At 42.3% G+C, this 23,140-nt stretch overlaps 1 protein-coding gene across 1 annotated transcript in view; it reads right to left on the reverse strand.

Moving 5' to 3' along the window:
- Positions 1-23,140, reverse strand: part of ASIC5 (acid sensing ion channel subunit family member 5) — a 733,553-nt gene that overhangs the window by 314,349 nt on the left and 396,064 nt on the right. The gene's annotated exons all lie outside the window — the stretch shown is intronic.

Genomic DNA, 23,140 nt, shown 5'->3' on the forward strand with positions numbered 1-23,140 from the left:
TCAATGTCACAACATATGGCGGTATTTCCAAAAGACCCACATCATTAGGACCAGTAGCCCAAAGAATATCAGGAAGAAGCGACAATTCTGTCGGAAGTTTATCCTTTGACAAATACATTGGGGAGACCACTTTCTTACCTAGTGTAACTTGCACTCCTGAAGGAGAACAATACAATGTCGCATACAATCTTTTCAACAGATCCAATCCCAACAAATTTTCACCACAACCTGTTGTCAGAATAAGGGGTGCTTCTAATTCACAAGGTCCAACAGAAAGGGACATAGGACTAGAAATCGGGTTCCTAACCGGGGCGCCAGAAAAACCTACTGAAACATTCATTTTGCCAGACAAAGGTGCGCCAGGGAGTTTAGAGTGCATAATGGAACTCTTTGTAGCACCAGTATCCAACAGAAAAGGCTCTGACACACCTGATGTAATCACCTCAACATAAGGTCCACTCTGATCTACTGGAACTGAAACAACTCCCTCTCTTTGTCTATGGCTGTCCTAGCAATCATTACCTTCCATATTCTCATCTTCTGCATAGTAGTCATCAGCATAGTACTGAGGCGTCCTACCAGGCGCGTTATTCTGCTGATAACAACTATTCATTGAAGTCTGAGGCGGAAAAGATCGCCCGTTCTGGGGGAAATTTCCACGTCCTCTACCTCTAGGTGCTTGTGGAGTACCTCGACCTCTCGCGCTAGAAACACCATTCATACGCTGAAGCAGAGCAGGGCAACTACTTTTAAAATGGCCCTCCTCTTTACAATATGCACACTGATTAGGGCCTACAGGAAAGCATTGTTGAGGATATTCGGTCCTTTGCATGTTTCTCTGAAACTGCTGAGGCTGCTGATAGTTACTCTGACCACCACGAGGCGGGTACGCCTGCTGTAGTAGGGCCTTTGTTTTTAACTCTTTCGTTTTCTTTTCTACTCTATCTTCTCGTCCTTGTCTCTATTTTCGTAATACTGCGCAGTAGCCAATATCTGTGCTGAAGAGGAAACGGCCCACGAACTTTCTGAATCTTTTAACTTTTTACATAACTCAGGAAGCAAATTATGCACGAACTTGTCAACGAACAACCGTTGACCACCTTCTGTACTCATATCTTGACCACTGTGGTCGACTAACGTCTCTTCAAACCTAGTGAAGAAATCAGACACTGTTTCATCTTTCTTCTGCTTACATGCAGACAACTTGTCCCAATTCACTCGCATCGCAGGCATTAAAGTCTTCATGTAAGTAATGATCCTACCAGGGAGGTCTGCCACTAAAGGTTCTGGTTTAGCATCACCAACTTGTCGGTCATTTGCAGCACTAATAATAGCCCATGTGTCACCTAACTCTTGATCATGATCTGCATGACGAATTTTTCCCCACAAAGGGTGTGGAACAACATTTCCAAACAACATGTCTATATCCGCTAAATTCATAATGCAAGAGCCTGCAGTCTGTGACAGTTCCTTGTAATATCCTGCAGGATTTTTACGGGGATCAGGCAATGTCTGTTTAAGGGCCAAGACTTCAGCTCTTTTCCATGGAACATGTACCCAAACACGCTGAAAATGTGGCGGAATGGCTGGATTAGCATTTGGGTCCCCTTCTCTCCATTGTGGGGGAACTTCTCTCATGGGATATTGTCTTATCTTCTTTTTAACAGAGGAATCAGACTCAAACAACGACCGAGAAACACCCTCACTCCTGAATGATAACAATGTCGCAACCGCTTTCTCAATATCGGAACCCACAATCGTGCCTTTTGCAAAATCGAACCGGACACGACACAACTCAGGCGGATTAGGCTCTAAATCATTTTCCTCTAAATCCTCACAAAGGAAAGAACACATTTTCTCAAAAACGTATCTCTGTTTTGGTGCTTCCCACTGATGGAAGACATCCATAACAGACTCTAGCTCATATCTCACCGGGTCAGTAACCCATTTATGTGCCAAATAATTCAATATTTCCTTCTCCCTGGAATCAGGCAGTTGGCTACGTAACTGTTTACGCTCTGAGACAGGAGTTACACCTGTTGCTCCAAAGAGGGGATATAGAAGGCTAGCAACAGTGCTAGTCATTCTCTGGCGAACAGAGGGGGGAGGTCGATGAAAGGACAGGCGGAAAAGCGGAGTGAGGCAAGGCAGATGCAGAGGCAGTGTCAGAAGGAATACCAGGAGTGGTAGTTGATATAGTGGTCAAATTCCTAGGAAGTAAAGGCAGAGCAGTTGTCAAAGCCGGTGGCCCTTGAGGAGGCTGCACCGGATGAGTAGAAGCCAACTGAAGAGCAGCTGGTGGCTGTGGAAGAACTTGAGGCACAACCATCGGGGGTTGCACGACTAGGGGTTGCGGAGGTGCTGTAGCATTCTGCGCATAGGGGGGTGGCGAACTCAATAAATGCGACATTAGGGGATCTTTTTCAAGTTCTTTTGCTGCATCTTGCTGAAGAGACGGCAAAACCGGATACCATTTATCGACCACCATTTTATGTTGCCTGTGCAACTGCTCATTCATGTGTTCTTCTTCGTTATCTTTAAACTGCATAGCAGCTTGTATTATCGAAATACCCTTTTCTCTTTTATTCTTTTTAGCTAATTTAATTTCTTTCTGTTTGACTTCCTTTCGCCATAGGCGGAAAGAGTCAAACATCGCCGGCCGGACTTTCTTCTTAAAAAGTCTAACTTCGAGATTATCTAAGATTTCCGTGTCAAAGCTACCATATTGGGGCCATTTTAAAACACCATCTTTTCTGGTGTATCGGATACATACTTCATTATATGCGATGGGCCTACGCCATGTTTCACATATAGTTCATAGGTTGGAGTTCCAATCGGAGGAACCGGACACGAGTCCTCCAATCGGGAATCCCTATTACAACCAAGACAAAACAAGTTTCCAAGTCTGCTAAGACCAGGCATCTTCGCTCTCTAGTCTAGCTTCAAACTTCAAAGGATTATCGATTACGATAGTCTTGTGAATACACGAGTCCCTCGGCTTTGGTACTTGCAAGTTCCAAATCAAAGATCCCAAGGGAATACCCAAACTAAGGACTGGGAGACGCTCCACTTATACTTAACTAAGGTATCGATGACGTCACCAGAAGACTCGTCTATCGTTTCGCTCTACCAATCATCAAGGGTCCAAAACAGGGCGATAGTCAGGGCAGCAGTCCTTCGTAGCCGTCGGGGAACCTCGCAGCAAAGACTTTTGGACCACGTCGACATGCAGGGGTCGATGAAGTGGCGGCCTTCCTCCAGAATTTTCACACGAAGCTCCTCACGAACCCCTGGCTTGGACTGGTACCGCTGATATCGCCCCACGTTGGGCGCCAACTGAAGTACTGGGTTTTTCAGAACCGGTACTGAACCGGTAACCCAGCGGTGCCAGGGACAACACCCTAAGACTTCGGGTCCTTCCTGTTTCAGACTACAGAAACACAGAGTCTTCTAGGTGAAGTCAAAGATCGAGTTTATTGGCTGCAACCAAGTAACAGGCGTCCTAGAAGTACAACACGGTGTATATTCTCAGGAGACTGCTCAATCTTACAAAGCCAGCCTTCTCTTTTTATACAAAATATTATGCTTCAGGCAAACATTCCTAATTTTACAGTTGACCATTCGCATATTTTTACTACAAAGAAAAAGCAGAGTCATGATGACAATCCCACATTTCAGTTTGTTCAGCCCACAATCAATTACCCGGCAAGGCCCAATATTTTCATCAGATATCAACGAAACCCCAATAAAAACGGGCACCTTCTCCTCGTAAAGCAGGTCATAAAGAAGGAAACAGGGGCAGGTGTGTGTAAGATTAGGAAGGGTTTGTGTGTGGTGAAGGGTTTATAGCATGTTGTGCCTTGATACTATCTCGACCGGCCACTGGGAGAGGAACTGCCCAAACAGGTTCGGCCTTGGGCAGTGGAATCAGCTTGCCCAGGTCGCAGAGAAGTCAACAAAGGTGTACGTGTCCTTCAGAATCATGTTTTGGCCTTAGTCACCGGCCTATGTGAGGTCACAAAATGGCTGCTATTCACAAAATGGAACCCAAGGGTTCAGAACGAAAACTACGTTTTCAGGGTGAAATCGTCACTCGAATATGACGAAAATGTTTGTGCACAGTATACTGGCCATTTTCGGTCTGCTGATATCAAAATCGTCATGATATGACGATGTTTATAATATAGGTCCAAAATTTTCAGTACCACAATGGCGGCTTACGTAACTTAATACTGCTGCCTCCAGCGTCTGCATCCACGCTGCACGCTATCCTACTTGAAGCACTCGTATGCTGTGGAGAGCAAAAAGGCACAACGTCAGGTCACCTTGGTATTCCCTACATCTTGTCAGCTGTTTAGATGGTATAAAAACAATCAGGGCTCACCTATTGGGGCAAACGTGTCCTCCAAACAAATGCCGGTTAGCTACTTCCTCAAACAGTTGAGCAAGCGTAGTCCCAAGCGTGTTTAAACCAATAGGTTGGCTCACAGAGCGTAACATGGCCGGAACCGCCGGTGCTTGGGATATGTAGTTTTCCAAACACGCACATAACGATAATTGCCCAGTCTGGCCTGAACAGATGGAATTCATGTCCATATTCTATGCCCCTTTTGGAAAAACACAATTGATAATTTAACCAATATACTGGAGCTCCATTTAAATTCCCATTTAGCCGGTATGAGTGTACACCATGCGCCATCCCGCGGCATTTAAGTCTCACTGATCTCATACTAATTCCCGCATTTGGGCAGATAACCATTGGAAATATGTTAAAAATACGACGCCCACATCGTGTGACCAGAAGTGGGTGATTGTGAATTGTATGTTTTTTAAAAAAATCTGCACTCGCAAATCATGCCTGGTCTAAACCAAGGGTGGCTGTATACCTATTGGTGAAGAAGTCCCAGAGGACGATGTGTTTGACTGACTTCGACGTGCCTCGCATTTATCAAGTGTAAGTTGTTAAAGTCTCGCTAGTGCTAGTCTCATTTGGACCAAGATTGTCCCAAAAAGTCCCTAAGCGACCCAGTGCTTGGAATTTATAGTACACCTTATTGACATAAGTACGAATTAAAAATTCGCTCCTGATAGCCCAGAGATGGTTAGGCTCCAATATAAAAAATACATTAGCCCCAGTAAAACTTCACCATAAGGGGGCATTTCAGCATTGTCTAATGGGCACCGTGAAAATCCATTTACATGAGTCAAGAGTTCCAACCCAGATGGTAAAAGCTAACATTCAGTGTTGAATCCAATGGGAAGTCCAGGGATGAATATTTTATCCATGCGAGAAAACTTTTGGAGCGTTTGATTGAAAGAGGGTACCCAAAGAAATTACTTAAACACTCTATGAAAAGAGCCAGGTGGGTGCCACGTGAGACTTTATTGGAAAAGAAATGTAAACCTGACCTGAAGAGGTTAGTCTGCGTTACAACCTTCTGCCCGAATGCTCGTCAATTGAAAAAATGATCACGCAGAACTGGCATTTGCCTCAAGATTTACACATTGCATTTTCTACACCGCCATTGTTTGCATTCAAAAAAGAAAAGAGTGTGGCCAACCACATTGTTCGAGCGGCCGTTCCTAATGAACAAGGAGCTACTCTGAGAAGTATGCTGGGGTTAGCACCAGTGTTAGGACACCACAAATGTGGCACCTGCACGTGTTGTGATCAGACGATAGAAGAAGCAGTTTTCTCTTTCGAAGGGTCTCACTGGAAACATGAAGTTTTTACTAATTGTAAAATGAGGAACGTGATCTATGGCATTCTGTGCCCATGTCCCAAGTTATATATTGGGAAGACTAGCCAGGAAGTACGACAAAGAATTACACAGCATAAATCAAGATAAGGAGAACAGTAGCCAATGCACCATTGGTGAACCACTGGGTGATAAAAAATCATAAAGAGGCTGATTTGAGGTGGACAGTGATATCGAAGATTGAGAAAGACCCACGTGGAGGAGATCTGGATGCAAAATTAAGCCAACGTGAGGCACTACTAATTATGAAGTTCAACACAGCAATTGATGGCCTCAACGAGGTCTCAGAAATATTTAAGGCCAACGCTTGATCGATCCATCCAGCTGTCCAGGCTTGACCTGGACTGCCCATTGGATTCAACACTGAATGTTAGCTTTTACCATCTGGGTTGGAACTCTTGACTCATGTAAATGGATTTTCACGGTGCCCATTAGACAATGCTGAAATGCCCCCTTATGGCGAAGTTTTACTGGGGCTAATGTATTTTTTATATTGGAGCCTAACCATCTCTGGGCTATCAGGAGCAAATTATTAATTTGTATTTATGTCAATAAGGTGTACTATAAATTCCAAGCACGGGGTCGCTTAGAGACTTTTTTGGGAGACTCTTGGTCCAAATGAGACTAGCACCAGCGAGACTTTAACGACTTAAACTTGATAAATGCGAGGCACGTCCAAGTTACTCAAACACATAGTCCTCTGGGACTTCTTCACCAATAGGTATACATCCACCATTGGTTTAGACCAGGCATGATTTGCGAGCGTAGATTTTTTTTTTAAAACTACAATTCACAATCACCTACTTCTGGTCACACGATGTGGGCGCCGTATTATTGGCATATTTCCAATGGTTGTCTGCCCAAATGCGGGAATTAGTATGAGATCAGTGAGACTTTAATGCCGCGGGATAGCGCATGGTGTACACTCATACCGGCTAAATGGGAATTTAAATAGGGCTCCAGTATATTGGTTAAATTATCAATTGTGTTTTTCCAAAAGGGGCATAGAATATGGACATTAATTCCATCTGTTGAGGCCAGACTAGGCAATTATCGATATGTGCGTGTTTGGAAAACTACATATCCCAAGCACCGGCGGTTCCGGCCACGTTACGCTCTGTGAGCCAATCTATTGGTTTAAACACGCTTGGGACTACACTTGCTCAACAGTTTGCGGAAGTAGCTAACCGGCATTTGTTTGGAGGACACGTTTGCCCCAATAGGTGAGCCCTGAATGTTTTTTTACCATCTGAACAGCGGGCAAGATGTAGGGAATACCAAGGTGACCTGACGTTGTGCCTTTTTGCTCTCCACAGCATCCGAGTGCTTCAAGCAGGATAACGTGCAGCGTGGCTGCAGACGCTGGAGGCAGCAGTATTGAGTTACGTAAGCCGCCATTGCCTCCTATTAGCAATGCTCATTCAAAAACGGTCTCTTGTGACATTTATGGGACATAGACTTATGAATGGCCTTTTATTTTTAGGACATGCTGCTGCTTGCCCAGATATGATTCACTAAAGCTGGGGGTAAGTCTCAAAGTTGAAACCCCACATAACGGACTATGGCGCTGTATGACTACCATTAGTAATTCGTTTTTTTTTCAGTTTTGTCATCTGCATGTCCTGTGTCTCTTTGCCGTTTGTGTGATTTTAGATACTGACACACCAAAGTTACCCTAAAGATTAAAGGTAGGGAAGGTGGTACTGAAGGCTGCTGTTTATGTTCTGGCCATGATAGGGAAAGTTTAAACATTGTTTATTTTGTTTTTCTTTTGTAGAGACTTTTTTGGCCCTGAGGAGAACCCCTTACTTATCGGGTTCGAAACGCGTCGACCTGGTCCCAGGTCACATACAATTTTGCGTCATAATATGATGTGTAGTGCCAATGAGTTGATATTTTGATTATTTTGGTTAAACATACAAAACTGAGGAAACTGTTGTTTTTTTAAATTAGAGTTTATTCTCTTTTGGTGCTGACATCGTGACTGTTGACCCACACTGGTTTTGTTTGGATGGATGTGGTATGGTGTATGAATGAAGATTGTCTGTCTTGGCCAAAGTAGTGAAGAGGTGTGATGTGTTAGTGTGTATATATAGGTTGATTGTATTGTATTTATTGTATATATTGTTGTTTCAAATGTTTTTAAATAATCTTTATGCACAAAAAGTGATGTTTTTTGCAAAACTAATAAATGCAAAAAAAGTGGAATAAACCATGGAATGGTGCAATTCAAAAAGCAGACTGGTATGTTTCATTCATAAAGTCGTTTTGAAAAGGATTTCTGGGAGTGAAGCTCAGTACTGGCATTTGTTCTGTTTGTTTATTGCAGGCCTAATAGTAGCATTAAAGTTACACAAAAACTGTAGCACTTTGTATACTTTCATTGGAGGATTGTTTATTGTTTCTGGAATAATTCTGTGCTATGCAAATGTTAATTTGGTGATACACATTATATATTATCTAGGTATGTGCTGAGCAGATCTGAATCTTATGTTTATAAGAGAGCGAATATGCCCTTTAGAATTGGTTAGCCGTGGAAAAGTGCTGAGAGTCCTAAAACCAACAAAAACAAGCTCAAAGGAAGAAGAGGATGAAGGTAAAAGGTTTGGAGTGACCCTTCAGAGACTCTGTCCCTCACCACCCCTTGTTGTAAATATTTTTGTCCACCCCAAGCGTGGAAGGGTATACTCAGACATGAGACCCTTGCTCATTGCACCATCAGGATTCAAGCAAGCCGGGCCGAAGACGGCTGTAATGCCAGAAACCGGTCCCCGGAAGCTTGTTTCCTTCCCAGTGTAAGAATTGGCTTTTGTAGTCTGGTCTGCCCTGTTCCCATGATGCACTGGGCCAGGGACAGACTAATTTGCATACAGCCAGGTTCTGAAACTGGGATGGTGCAATGAGCTAAAAAACGGTGTTGGATCTAGCCCTGATCTCTTGACTGGGTGAGAGTATTCTGCTTAATTCAGAGACTCTGTCCCTCACCACCCCTTGTTGTAAATATTTTTGTCCACCCCAAGCGTGGAAGGGTATACTCAGACATGAGTCCCTTGCTCATTGCACCATCAGGATTCAAGCAAGCCGGGCCGAAGACGGCTGTAATGCCAGAAACCGGTCCCCGGAAGCTTGTTTCCTTCCCAGTGTAAGAATTGGCTTTTGTAGTCTGGTCTGCCCTGTTCCCATGATGCACTGGGCCAGGGACAGACTAATTTGCATACAGCCAGGTTCTGAAACTGGGATGGTGTAATGAGCTAAAAACGGTGTTGGATCTAGCCCTGATCTCTTGACTGGGTGAGAGTATTCTGCTTAATTCAGAGACTCTGTCCCTCACCACCCCTTGTTGTAAATATTTTTGTCCACCTTCAGAGAGGGCCATTTTCCAACAAGCTCAATTGTGGAACTCTTGTAGTTTCAGGTATGAATTGATATGATTCACAGACAAAAAGATACACTTACACCCCCCCCCCATTATTTTACCTTTACATTCTTATATCGCAAGATGGGAAAGTTGACACTCTTCAAGTACAGAAACAGAAACAAATTGTGGATAACCAAGATAATAGTGATATACACCCTACCAATTCCCAAAAATCTGTAGCTTATACAATGTATAGACTCAATACTAAATTTGGTACAGAACAATTGAGAGAACCTGTTACCCAAAGGTTCTCGAAAAAGGGACACACTGTTATTCCTAATTATCACATACATAAATGCTTGCACACCTTCCCACATTATGTTTTCAAAAATGTTAAGAAGTAATCTATACGGTCCATAAATTGTTTTACAAATATACCACCTGAAGTCTTTGCATAATATATGAGCAGTTATTTATTTAACTTTATCGTTCAGCTAGCCCACTTGGTTTTCATATACTGGGTCATTCTCCCAATGAGTTCATCAGGTCTTATAAATCAATAAGGTAGTCCTTAGATAAAGAGGTCTCACAAATTACCTATAGAACTACATATCTCTTTCATTGTATGGATCATGCAAGGTCCTTATCAAAATGTATAATGTATTCCCATCTCAAGGAAGTCCAGTTATTCAGCTTGCATATCTATGTGTGCCATATGATGACAGTGGTACAATAGTGCACCCATTATTTCATGTGATTGTGTCATATACTGCATGCCTTGCTTCCCTCTCTTTTCACTACGGATAATTTTCAGTGGAATCTATGGCAGGCAAGATGATATCCAATGTCACCTCTAAGGAGAAGGGCTGCTTATTGTTAATGTGTAATTGCATATGTTGTCCTAAGTGGGAAGGGTATGCCCAGACATGGGTCCCGTGCTCACCACACCCCTGGATTCAAGCTAGCCTGGCTGATGAAGGGTGATGCCCTGAAACCGGTTCCAGGATGCTAATTTCAGGTCCAGGGAGGACCTGGCTTGGCAGTTTGGGCTAGACTGTTCCCACAAGGCACATGGTCAAGACTGATTTGCATATGGCTGTGTCCAAACTGGGGTGGTGTGGTGAGGAAAAGAATGGTGGATTAAACCCAGATCTTTGTGACTGGGGGTGAATATTTGAATTGTCCAGCATTCCGTCCATCAATTGTTTCTTTTGCATATTGTTAATGTGTTGGCACACCAGCAATTTTCTGCTTCTGAGCTAAGTAAGTGCTATTGAGTGTCAACTGCTTAACACTTAGCTCTGATTAACTATCTGGGAGTGGACAAGAACAGCTCGCAGAAAAAAGGCAGCTTCAGGGTCATATTTAGATCTCAGCAGATGGGTCACTCCGTCACAACAGTTACTGATATCCTGTCGACCAAAATATAAATCCCATAGGTTACAATGGGATCCATATTTTGGGGACAGGATATTTGTCACCGTTGCAATGGAGTATCCCCTCCGCTGAGATCTAAATCAGGCACTTAGTCTTTTAATTTTGGGATGCCATGAATGAGGCCCTGCATTCATTCCCATGACCCTTCGAGATAGCCAGGTTCCAATTACAGTAGGAAGGAAAACCCGCCTTCATCCCACCAGGTGGGAGGAAAGCTCGTCTGAATGGGGGGAGGGCTAAATTCTGAAGACACCCCTGTCTGGTAGCAGCTGGTGTTTATCATCTTGAAACCGGGGCTCCTGAGTAATGTAATAAGGCAAAGAGGAAGGGCTGCAAAAGGAAATGTGGGCTGCAAGAAAATGGGATTGGGAGGTAGAATGTCTAAGGTCATTGGTTAGTGCACAGGATCAATTTTGCATCTTCACTACCACCTCCTCAGAACATTCCTGGATCATTTTGGCACCCAGGGAATGGAACTTCACTTCAAGAATCAAGTGTTTGGCCTTGTAGGAAATGGGGTTGTGGGTTGACTGAGTGGTGAGTCCTGGTCAAGCAGTAACCATAATGCTTATCAGGGTGTGGCACAAGCCAACCCTAAATTAACTTGTGCTCAACCATCTGCTAGCTTGGCACAGAGCAGTCAGGCTTAACTTAGAGGCAATGTGTAAAGTATTTGTGCAACACTTCATTCAGTAATAAAGTGAAAAACACCACATAAAAAGAATTCCACACCAAGTTAGAAAAATAGAGTGATATTTAATAAATAAAACAAGACAAAAACAAAAAAATTCAAATCAGTGGAACTGGAGATATGCAATTTTCAAGATTTTAGTAAACATAGCAACAAAAAGCCCAAAGCGCCTACTGTGGATATCTGGTTGCACAGACCAGCACAACGTCGCAAGTTCAGGATGACCACGATGAAGCATGGGACCTAATGAGTCCTGCTGAAAAAGTTCCTTAAATCTTACTTTGCACAGTGTTGTGAAGATCTGTGTCGAAGATGTATCACACAGCCAAAGTGATGCGAGTTCCTGCATCCTCAGCAAGGATCCTGTCAAAGCGGGCTTGCAATACAAACACAACGTCAAGGGTGCATCAGACAATCAGGGCAATGCATTGGTTCTGAGGAGCTGTGAGGCTGTAACGTGGAGTCGAGGCTGCCATTAATGAGGGATGCAAGAGGCTTCTCCTAGGATGTGACATTCAGCAGTGGTTGCGATGTGATGCTGGTCTTTGCAACAGTTTCAAACTGCAACCACACACAAGCTGTAATGGCAGACCTGGGACATGTTTAAAGGGATACTTAATTGGGTGACACAATCAGTGCTGCAGGCCGACTAGTAGTATTTAATTAACAGGCCCTGGGCATATGTGGTGCTACTTTACTAGAGACTTAAAAGTAAATTAAATAGGCAATTTGGATGTAAACCAATGATACCATATTTTAGGGAGAGCACAAGCACTTTAACACTGGTTAGCAGTGGTAAGGTTTGTAGATTCCTAAAAGCCAACAAACACAGGTTCAGAAAACTGGAGGGTGGGGCAAAAAGTTTGTGGAAGGCCCTGCATAAATGCTCATGTCTAACAGTCCTCCTGTTTTCCTGCTACAGGAACACAAAAAGCAGAAGAACTCTTGATCCCATGAGGTGCCCTGCTGACCACTGAGAATTGGGCACTAAACATGACAGTTTGTGCTGGGTCGAGGCATCAAACTATCTGACCTGTGAAGTGACCTCACTGGTTATGAAGTTCAGGTTTGTCTCACTTGGAGCTTTTGGCACCAAAACAAATTGATTCAATGGGACCTCAATGAGAGAGTATTGGACAGCCACAACCTTGGACCTGCTACAGCTGGAAGATTTTGGCTTTCATGAAAAAGACTAGAGGCCTAATTTATGGGATGCTGCCATACATCAAAGTGAATGGAGAGGAATGCAAAAGTATTTATCCAATACATACTACATACTATCCTGCTGGCGGGGGTGTGGGGACACCAGTTGAGACCAGAGTGACTGGCCTAGGGCTCCCAGCAACATGTGCAAAAAAGACATATGGGTGCCCACCTGGGAAAAGGAATCCCCGGTACACCGTTGACAGTGGCCTAGGCCCACCCAACTAGCCCAGAAGGACATGGAATGCGATAATGAGCCAAAACCAGCAGATTTTATCACTACAGGATAAGGACTATGACCTCCAGGGATGATGACACCCCACCCTGAATGATGATCCGGGGAGATCGGAGGGCTGTGAACCCTTCCTAAAAGTGGTAAATCATAGAATCTAATGAAGAAGATAGAGACAGTGGAATTAGACATTAACCTCCTGAGGGTGGATTTGCAGAAAAGTTGTCTTGTGTGAAGACGACTGAGGGAACCCTGGGTGAACAATCTGAAACAAACAAAACACTAGAGACAGAAGTATGACGGCTCCGAGACGCAACCCACAGGCTACATCTCTGAGCAGAAGATGCTGAGGGGCATTGGTACAGAAAACAAATTTGCTGTGTGGGTTTCCTGGAGAGGGCTGAAAGGAGGAATGCAGAGAGATTTGTATAACACTTTATCTTGCACTCAGTGAAACCCAGTGACATCTCTGCACAATTCGTGTTGAAGCAGGAATATCATCCACCTGGAGAGCCTCTGAATCCTGGCTCCTTGCCTCATCCATTCAAAGCTACTTAACTTCAGGGACAATATCGTGAAAGTGGTGCATCAGCAAGGCCCCTCGCTTTTTAAAAACTATGTGATAATGGTTTTCTCAGATTGCACCCAGGAAGTATAATTTCAACGTCGTCATTCGATAACATGAAAGGGGAGCTGCGCAAATGGAGTTACATGATGCTATGCTATTCGCAGCTAAGCTGTGAATACTAGCGAAGGTGAGGACATGGTTTTTGCCAGCTGTAGCTAGAGGGCTAGTGGCAAGACCATGTAACCAACTCCAGATGCACCATACAGGCAGAGATGAGGAGGAACTCAATCCAGGCATGCAACAACTGAGGTGGAACCTAGTGCAAAGCAGGGGCTTGAGGAGGTATGAAGACCTCAACCCCCTCCCCATGGAATAGGCTGATGCCTGAGGCTGGAAATGGGCTCCCCTACACGGAGGGCTATGATCTGGTTTGTAGTAAGGAATGAGCACACCCCCATATCAGCATCACATAAATTGTTGTTCTAGACAGGAAGGTGACAGACACCTCAGAAGTTGGGGGAGCAAGTTATTTTGTACTCAGCATTTGAGGATGCGGGGTTGGAGGGTGTTTTTTTGTGGGGGTAAGTTACTTGTATGACACTGACTGACACACCCTTGACACCCAGGATGGTTTCTGCAGTATACACATGTACCTCTGAGAGGGCACGACGGGGAAAAGGATGAAAGAAAAAGGAAAATGTAAGGACCAGAAGTTAGGTCTTAGATTCCTCTTTTGGAATGTTAACGGCCAGGGTAACAGGGAAAAACAAGAAGCTATGACTAAATCTATGGCACAACAGAACCCAGACATCATAATGCTACAGGAGCACAATTAGTGGGCAGAGGGAAATACATGATATTTGTTCACTCTGGCTTCACAAAAGCTTCTAGAAGAGTGGGGGTATTGACTTGGAAATTGTTCCCTATTATGGCTACCAAAGTATGGTCTGATAGCTGGGGATGTACTGCAGCAATAACTGGGGACTGGAATGGGCAAGCTGTTACAGTGGTTTTCTGCTACTTCCTGGTTGCCCGCCAGTACCCAATGTTGGATGAAATAGATAAATCAGTCCACAATTTCATGATACATGTTTTACAGAAAAAAATTGTGTAAATAATTTTACATAATACAGTGTGTGCTGATCATTTAGAACAACACAATGTATACATTATTTACAAAAATCAGTCTTTTAGAAGAATCCAGACTCTCAATCACCCCCATACATACATGCCTCTTATTCTTCTACATACGCATCACATGCACTCACTACAAACATATTCCACACCCCAATACCACACTACATACACAGATGGAACCATAGGGGTGAGAATCTCAACCCTCTGATGCTGTGCTGAGAACTAGGGTGTTACACACAAACTGGTCAACGCGCGTTTCGATGGCTTATTTTTCTTTCTTTGACATATTCTTCAGGACCTATTGCTTCGAAGATATATTGCAGGCTGGATGAAGGAGAAAAGCAAAAGGAATTCTTAGTCTTCTGAGGGGGGACTACTAAGATTACAACACAACCGATCGATTGTGGTATTAGGGTGTGGAGTATGTTTGTAGTGAGTGCAAGTGATGCGTATGTAGAAGAATAAGAGGCATGTATGTATGGGGGTGATTGAGTCTGGATTCTTCTGAAAGACTGATTTTTATAAATAATATATAAATTGTGTTGTTCTAAATGATCAGCACACACTGTATTATGTAAAATTATTTACACCGTTTTTTTCTGTAAAACATGTATCATTAAATTGTGGACTGATTTATCTATGTTTTAAAATATATAAACAAAAATATTTTTCTACAAAAAAACTGGTATATAAAATAAAAAAAGCATAAATGAAACACTTGTTCTATGTGTAGCAGAGCATTTTTTGTAAGCCATATGTAAAAGAAATATAGGTCAAGAGGGATACTATCTTTGTATAGTCCTGATCGTTGTTCTTTCCCCCCCCCTTTTCCCTGACCTTGTAGTTACCCTATAGCGGGGTGCCTTATCTACACAAATCAACTCGTTTTCACCTACCAGGCATTGTTAATTCACGAAGGCTACGAGGCAACACTAAACTGAAGACCACAGTGCTCCCAGTCACAAGGCGAGTCCTTTTTCAACCCACTCAGTCTTGGTTTAAAATACAGTTTTCATTCCAAAAGAACCATTGAAAATGGGGCTTTCTTTCTTTCTCCTGATAGGGATCAACATTGCTACCATAAATGAAAATATTGCAGTCTTCATCTAAAATGATCAGTCATGGAAATTTACATTGAAGATCAGTGCGCCCCTCTACATTTCCAAGCAACATAAGGTACACTGCTAATCATATGAATATCTCGCAGTAGAACAGGGATTCTTGAGTTATTAGATAATAACACAATCATTTTTACTTATTTTCAGCCGAAATTACCAGGTCCAGGTCCTGAAGAGAACCCCTAAAAAGACTTTAGGTTTGAAACGCGTTGACACCCGCTCCTGGGAAAAGGCATTTGGAGTGTGTCTTGGAGAGATTTTGTATTGTTACTACTCTCCATTTTACAACAATTTAAGCTTACTCTCCCAGAGCTATACACAATGGCAGGATAAAAGACATATTTTGAAAGTGAATGTTTCAGCCTTGTGTCTCATATGTTAGTTAGGACTGGTCAAATTTGTCTTATAAATCAATCTGTCTTTATTTGTCACATTTGTAAACACAACTGTGTTTGATGTAAGTTGTATTTTGTTTTCATTTTTTTTTACACAGTAACTGAAAAGATGAATACATACATTTATCACATCATCATGTGTGCATATGATCGGAAAACAACCCCCAAATACCTAAACCGATCTTACGATTCTTCACCCTGTTAACAGAATACAAACTAAACTCTAAATGAAATGAATCATACATCTTTTCCCTCCATCGTTCAAAAGAGGGAGGTTCAACTTGTAGCCATTCCGTCGCAATACAAAGCCGGGAGACAGTCATAGCTATAAAAATCAAATAACGGTGTTTATATAGGGGAGTACCCTTCTCAAGTTCGGGCCCCATACCCAAAAGCATAGTTGCAGGTGCTATAACAAGTGGAGTCCCAACAACTCTAGACAAAAATTTCTCTATACCAGTAATATAATTTATCAAATGACCACACGTAAAAAAAAATATGCAACATATCAGCATTATCCCCTCCACACCAAAACATTTGCCATCTTGTCCTGTCCCCCATTTGAGCATGCGTGCCGGCGTATAATAAATGAGAACAACAAGGACCCCCTGATTGACCAATTACAGATAATTCCTAGGTCAGGGACATAACATGTGAAAATAACAACCTAGGCAATTAACAATTAGCTTGTAAACTATAATCAAGGAGAGGCAATAAAATAAATGACATAAAAAGTTATTGCTTTTTTATTGGTTCCGTGGAATTAGCAAACAGAATTGGACATTAAAAAATATACATTATTAAAACAATATATAGCTCACAGGAGCGTGATGCAGTAGCAGCAATAAAATTCATAAATTCATACAATTACAAAGGAAAAAGATTTTAATATAAAGACACACAAGTGGCACAGTATTGTTATCTCAAATAAAAAAGCAATAACTTTTTATACCATTTATTTTATTGCCTCTCCGTGATTATAGTTTACAAGCTAATTGTTAATTGCCTAGGTTGTTATTTTCACATGCCGGCGTATAATATAAATTAAAAAATGTTTTAAAACATTGTGCTTTCAAGTTGGCAGACCACAGGGCTTCCCTAGATCTAATAATAACATCTTTTAAACAAATATTATCAACTCCCAAAATCAAAGCCCATTTGATGTCATGTTTGCCTAAATCATCCTTTCTGTACGTCAGTAATAATACACCTCCCCAATTTTAACGTGGCGTTGGATGGCCAAAACTACTGTATTAGAGGCAGGTGTAATTTTTGGCCGAAAAATTAAATCTCGAATTTGAAGGAATTTAAAAAAATGAGTTTTAGACAACTTATACTGTCTAGACAACTCTTCAAAGGACATAAGGGAGCCACCAATATCAAAAAAGTCCCCAACTTGAGCAATGCCCTTTGCCCTCCAACCCACAGCAACACTATCCCAAAAAATAGGGGGTAGAAGTTTTACGGCATTTATAGGGGTATACCGGGACCGTTTCTCAACTACACACAGCTTCTGTATTATTTTCCATACATTAAAAGCGGATATCAGCACCTTGAACCATGTGCGTTTATAATAGCTACCATCAATTTGTTTAAAAAACACATTGACGTGCATCTGGTCCCAGTAGGATCTGAAAAATTGAGGGGGCCTCTGCGATGTTACCAATACCTTCCCCAGTCAATAAAATCCACATTTTTAACAATAAACAAGCGTAAAAGTACAAGACAAAATCCAGGATAGCTAATCCCCCACGTTCTATGGGTAGAGTCAGGAATCTCATAGCCCGTCTGGGTTTAACCGATGCCCAGAGAAACTTAGAACAAATGGACTGTAGGTGTTGCAGTTGGGGCACAGAGATTTCTAACAATATAGCTCGAATCACATACAGAGCCTTAGGTAAAACATTCATCTCGATAACGTTAGCTCTGCCAATCACTGTGAGGTGCAATCTAGACCACTTATCCAGTGGATCCTGAATATAACGCAGTAACGTGGTCCAATTGGCATCAACTAATTCATGTAAAGATGATCTAATTCTAATACCCAGGTAAAATACTTCCACCTATGCGTCCGTGACGGGCGCCATCTTACCTTTTTCCACAGTATTTTGTTTTCAAGTGTGTCCAAAAATGATGTGTTGCCCTTCATGATGACATGCTTTAAATGTAAAACCTTTTTCTGACTGAGCCAAAGAAAAGTGAAATAAATTACGCGTGCTAATGAGTTATAAACATTGGTTTGTTTATTTTTGAGCTAGTGACAAACAAGACAACTAGATATTTTGTTTTTATATAAATAGAAGTGGTCCTATCTAGTTTTGATTAAGGAATCAAGTCTCCCTTGAGTAAAAACCTTTAGAAAGTAGGCATTTCTCTGCTCTTACTGTTCTGTTTGCTTGCAGCCAGTCTCAAAACACGTCTGGGGTGGGTGACAGCTACACTTTGTGCATTTCCTTTACACAGCCAGCCACAAACACAGGAAGGGCAGTTGTGACATAGAACTCATCTGCATTCTGATAGCTCTTCCTGGGCAGGAAGAGAGGGGGAGCTGACATACCTGAAAAGACGATGTCCTGTTTCCCACACAAAGGGATGATTACCCCATACGGATATTCTGGAGCCAAGGTTGGGAAGAAAAGGTCTGGAGGCTCATTTTCCTTTATAGATTAGGGTTTAGGATACCCTTCCTGCAAAGAAGGGGGCAACATGTGGGAACTTATTTTTTTCTGAAAGGGATAGAGGTTTTGTTTTAAGATTGGAGTGATGGGCAGGTATGGTGAGGAAGGAGAATAAGAGGCAGAGGACACATTTAGTGTGGCTTATGAGGTACAAGGTACCCCTGAAATGATCTCACAAGCCCTTTTCACTCCCCCAAGTGCTGCCAGAAAGTTTTGAAGTGGGAGTCCAACTTCAAAACCTTTTCTTTAAGAGGGTTCAAGGAAAAACAAAATCTAGACCTCTGCCCAAGAGGAGTTAAACTTGAACCAAGCAATAGCTTAACCTCTTACTGTCAGTGGTTTGGGTGAGTATCATTAGTGAAGATGGTCATACTGATGAAATGTCCGTGTTTTTTAAACTTTTTGTATTATTTTCAAGAAGGTTTTTTTAGCAGTTGCAACAGTTACTAACCAGGTGGATCTGGGGTGGCAAACAGTCTCGTCTCAAGTTTGAAGTTTAACTCAGCCCATGAAAAGGGGGGAAATAGGAGATCACACAAAATACTGGTTTAATAACGCGACTTCTCTGGTGCATGTTAAGGAGGAAATGACATTGACTAGGCTTTACTCACGTTCAACTGTGGCATGGAGGAGGCCAATAACCTGGCGTAATGAAGTAGACATGATTGACATCACAGGTTATGCATGGTGGGAAAAGTCCACGCATATGGGAACCAATATTTCTTATTTGCCCATGTAACCCCTTACTTTTGCCACTGCTTCAACAAGTCAAACTGTGGAGTGACCTTTTCAGAATGGCAAGTGTATGAGCTTACAAGAATTTAAAAATAAAGGAGCGCATACCGCATGAGTGATTTTGTTGTACACTGATTGAGAGGTGTTTGCTGTACTGGCAGATTTCCCTTGTTCCCCAGTTGAGCTTGTGATCCTGTACCAAATGATTCAAAGGGACAGTACAAACAAAGGAATTTCCTCCATGCGCACAGCAAAAAACAGAACACAAGCCAGCTAGTACATGGAAGACCTCAAAATGACCAAGCAATACTGCAAACAACTGGGATGGAGATGGAGAATCGGCAAAGGGGAAGTAGAAAAAGATGCCTACAAAGCTGCTCAGCGGAAGAACCACAGGATCATCTGAAAAACCAAGAAGATGGCTCTAGTGGAACGAATAAACACTAGCTCAAACAGCAGCGAAGAAACCATCTCAGTCGACAAAGACTTCACCACACCAACTGTCATCGGAAACATCAATCAAACACAAGATCTGTGCAACGACCTCTCAAACTTTTTCTGTGGCAAATACGCAACCATATGCAGCAACGTCACCTCACAAAAGGCCCTCTCCAGAAGTCTCTCAGTGACAAAGGCACAATCACCACACGGGACACCATTAGCACAGAGGAAAGTACAACAATCACAAAGACCATTCACCAAGGGGCGCCGGTGGAGCCCTGCTCCCACCACACCTTCGACAAAGGAGCAATCCCTGTCAGTGAGGCTCTCAACCCTACCCTTAACCCCTTAATCAGTCCAGCCACCTTCCCCGAACCATGGAAACATGCAGCCATCAGTGCCCTCCTGAAGAAAGCCAGGCTACCTGACCAAACTCACCAATTGACACGCAATAGCCCTCCTTCCTTACCCAGACAAAGTACAGGGAAAGCCCTCAGCAAGCAACTCTCCAACGACCTCACCAAACACCAGATTCTCAACAGCACACAGTCAAGTTACAGACCCAACTACAGCATGGAAGCGGCCCTTATAGCAGCAAGGGATGATATTGGTATGATCCTTGACATGGGGGAACTGCAGACCTCATCCTTCTACTCCTATCAGCAGCCTTTGACACCATCACCCACCCCATCCCAATCCAATGATTCCATTGAAGTAGACCTCCAGGAACTTGCCCGTGAATGGATCTGCTTCCTTCTGACCAGAAGAACCAAACAATCAACATTCCCTCCTATGCCTCTGAAGCACAACATCTTACTTGTGAAGTTCCACAGGGCTCCTTGCTCAAACCAGCGCTCTTCAACATTTACATGTACCAACTGACCTATGCCATATGAGCTCACAACATAAACATTCTCACCTATGCCAACAACACGCAATTGATACTGTCCTTCTCGAGTATCTCAAACACCTGCTACAGACCACCTGGATCCTTCCCTTGTGATTAGTGTGCTATAAACTCACAGATAACATAGAGTAACACAACATAACACTATACGACAGCATATAAAATAGAAATAGTTCACATGTGGTGGTGCAAGATTATGCAGCTAAAGATGCATGAAAGGTAGGCTTGGGTCGACCCTTACCAGACAAATGCTGGTAATATTGCTACTTGCAGCTCAAGGAGATACCTTTTCATTATAGGCATAAATTGATTTACTTTAAGTTTTTACATCGCCTATACTATACTCCATAGGTCATTGCTAAAGTCACCCAGGGCAAAGCTGTGATGTGTAAGAAGTGTAAAATGATCAATGCAGCTTTCCCATTCATCACACGGGTACGTCCCCTAGTATTTGAATATCGGACTGAGGTTTTTGAGTCCCTAAGTAGGATGATTAAATTTGAGATTGCTCCTTCCTATGGGAGGGTGCAACTGGGGTTCCCTGATGCTAGACTTTATAAAGGGTGCCAATTTGTTTCAGTGCCCCTTCTCTTGCAGTACAGTGGATGTGTCTCAAGCCCCCACCTTTAAGAAGGTGTTCGAGAACGTGTTGTACTGTAGTGCAGTAATGGCTGTATATTGTGAAATAGTGAACCCAAACGCTTACCCAAAAGGCTTTGGGAACCATAGAGAGCAGATGAATGGCAGAGAGAAGCAGAGACTGTTACTATAGTGATGTATAATACTGGATTTTGTCCTAGATTTTGCTGCACTGGTTGCAGAAGCTGTAATACATATATGTGAGTGGAAGGAGTTAAGAATTTATTAAACTAAATATATACCTTTTAATGTGATTATACTAATAAATGATGCTGAGAAATGTGAAATATCATCAGATGCCTCAAAATTTGTTCTGTTGCACTATATAAAAATATTTCAAAAATAGAACATTAAAAAACAGGTAGTGCTTTGGCTGTTTATCTTCCTCCTCATTACATCTGAAGCTCACTTCCCTTTCTCCTCAGGTACTTCTCCTATGATGTTGTCCTCTGGTCTCCTGTGACTCAGGAAGATTTTTACACTGAGAGTTATCTTGTAAAAAATGTAATTGCCTTCCTTGCAATATCTTTAAAACAGGTATATGTTATGCTATTTAGGTACTAGTTATGCACCTTCTTCCAATATGCATGGACCCAGTGCACTCAGTAGGTGGAGTGACTTCAATTCTACACATAATTGCTCTAGAACACATATGCCAGCCAGAACTCATTTGTCTCTGTCTTGTCACCTGCTCTGTCATATATATAATTATAGGACTGGAAATATTTATCGCAGCACACAAATCTGCTTTGACGACTGTATTGACGTTTCATGAGAAAGGGAGCTTAGCGTTGATGTTAACGCTGAGATATCTTGCTATGGTACATAAATGGTGATAGACCAGGCATTAGTCCATCAAGGTCCAGAACTGATAATCACTAGGGTGTAGGTTTTAGTGCTGTTAAACTGGTGGGAAATCGATTACATCTATTAATACATTAATATAGGTGATCCATGAACCAAGCATTTTGTAAATCTGGCTAGTCCCCTCCATCCCCATTCTCCAGTCCAGTGCGTACATTCATTGACTGAGTTCAGATAACATTTTATGTATTTTTAGTTTATATCCCTTTTACAATGCTGCATGTCTCTTCGTGGATACAGGAGTGCCAAGTGGCTAGCTTTGGCTCAGGAAGAAACACTACCATTTTACATGTACACGCGTTTCTTAAATTACCTTCTTTTCATCACAGTGACTTTTTACATACATTTGCTTGCATGAATAAATACTTATATGCCAGCAAATATACACAGTTTATGCACACTGCTGGAATCGTTCATCCTTTTCACTGTTCTTTTACTGCTAATCCCTTTTACCAGCTTCTGTCTGTTAATCATTGCAGTGAATATATTTTATACAAATAGCAAAATGGTTCAATAAATATTGAAAATACCCCTTTGTGTATTTCTTGTGTATCTCTCTGAGTGACCGAGCAAAAAGGTTCTAGATCTGTTTCCACAATTCCTTGGGGAGTCAGGGTTGTCATGTTCTGAGGTTGCCCAAACCATATGTTACCTTACTAGGTTTAGGGGTGCAAATGGAGGCACTGTGAGCTAGCAGATCAATAGGCTAGCATATCCTGAGGGGGTGCATGAAATCAGTCTGGCACCATCCCAATGTTTATCTTGTTCAAAAGAATAGTTCCTACTGAGAAATTTGAAACCGTATGACAGGAGAATGCTGAACATCACAGATAGAAATTCAAACAATGTACTCCAACTTCACTCTACACATTAAACTGTACAACAATGGGTACCCAAACCCATACTATAAATGACATTATTACCTCAAAATCAGGTGTTTTTCTCTATGTGAGGGAGTAGTTTACATAAACTAAATTG

This window comes from Lissotriton helveticus, chromosome 2_1, assembly GCF_964261635.1.
Source record: "Lissotriton helveticus chromosome 2_1, aLisHel1.1, whole genome shotgun sequence".
In the NCBI taxonomy this organism is placed as follows: Eukaryota; Metazoa; Chordata; class Amphibia; order Caudata; family Salamandridae; genus Lissotriton; species Lissotriton helveticus.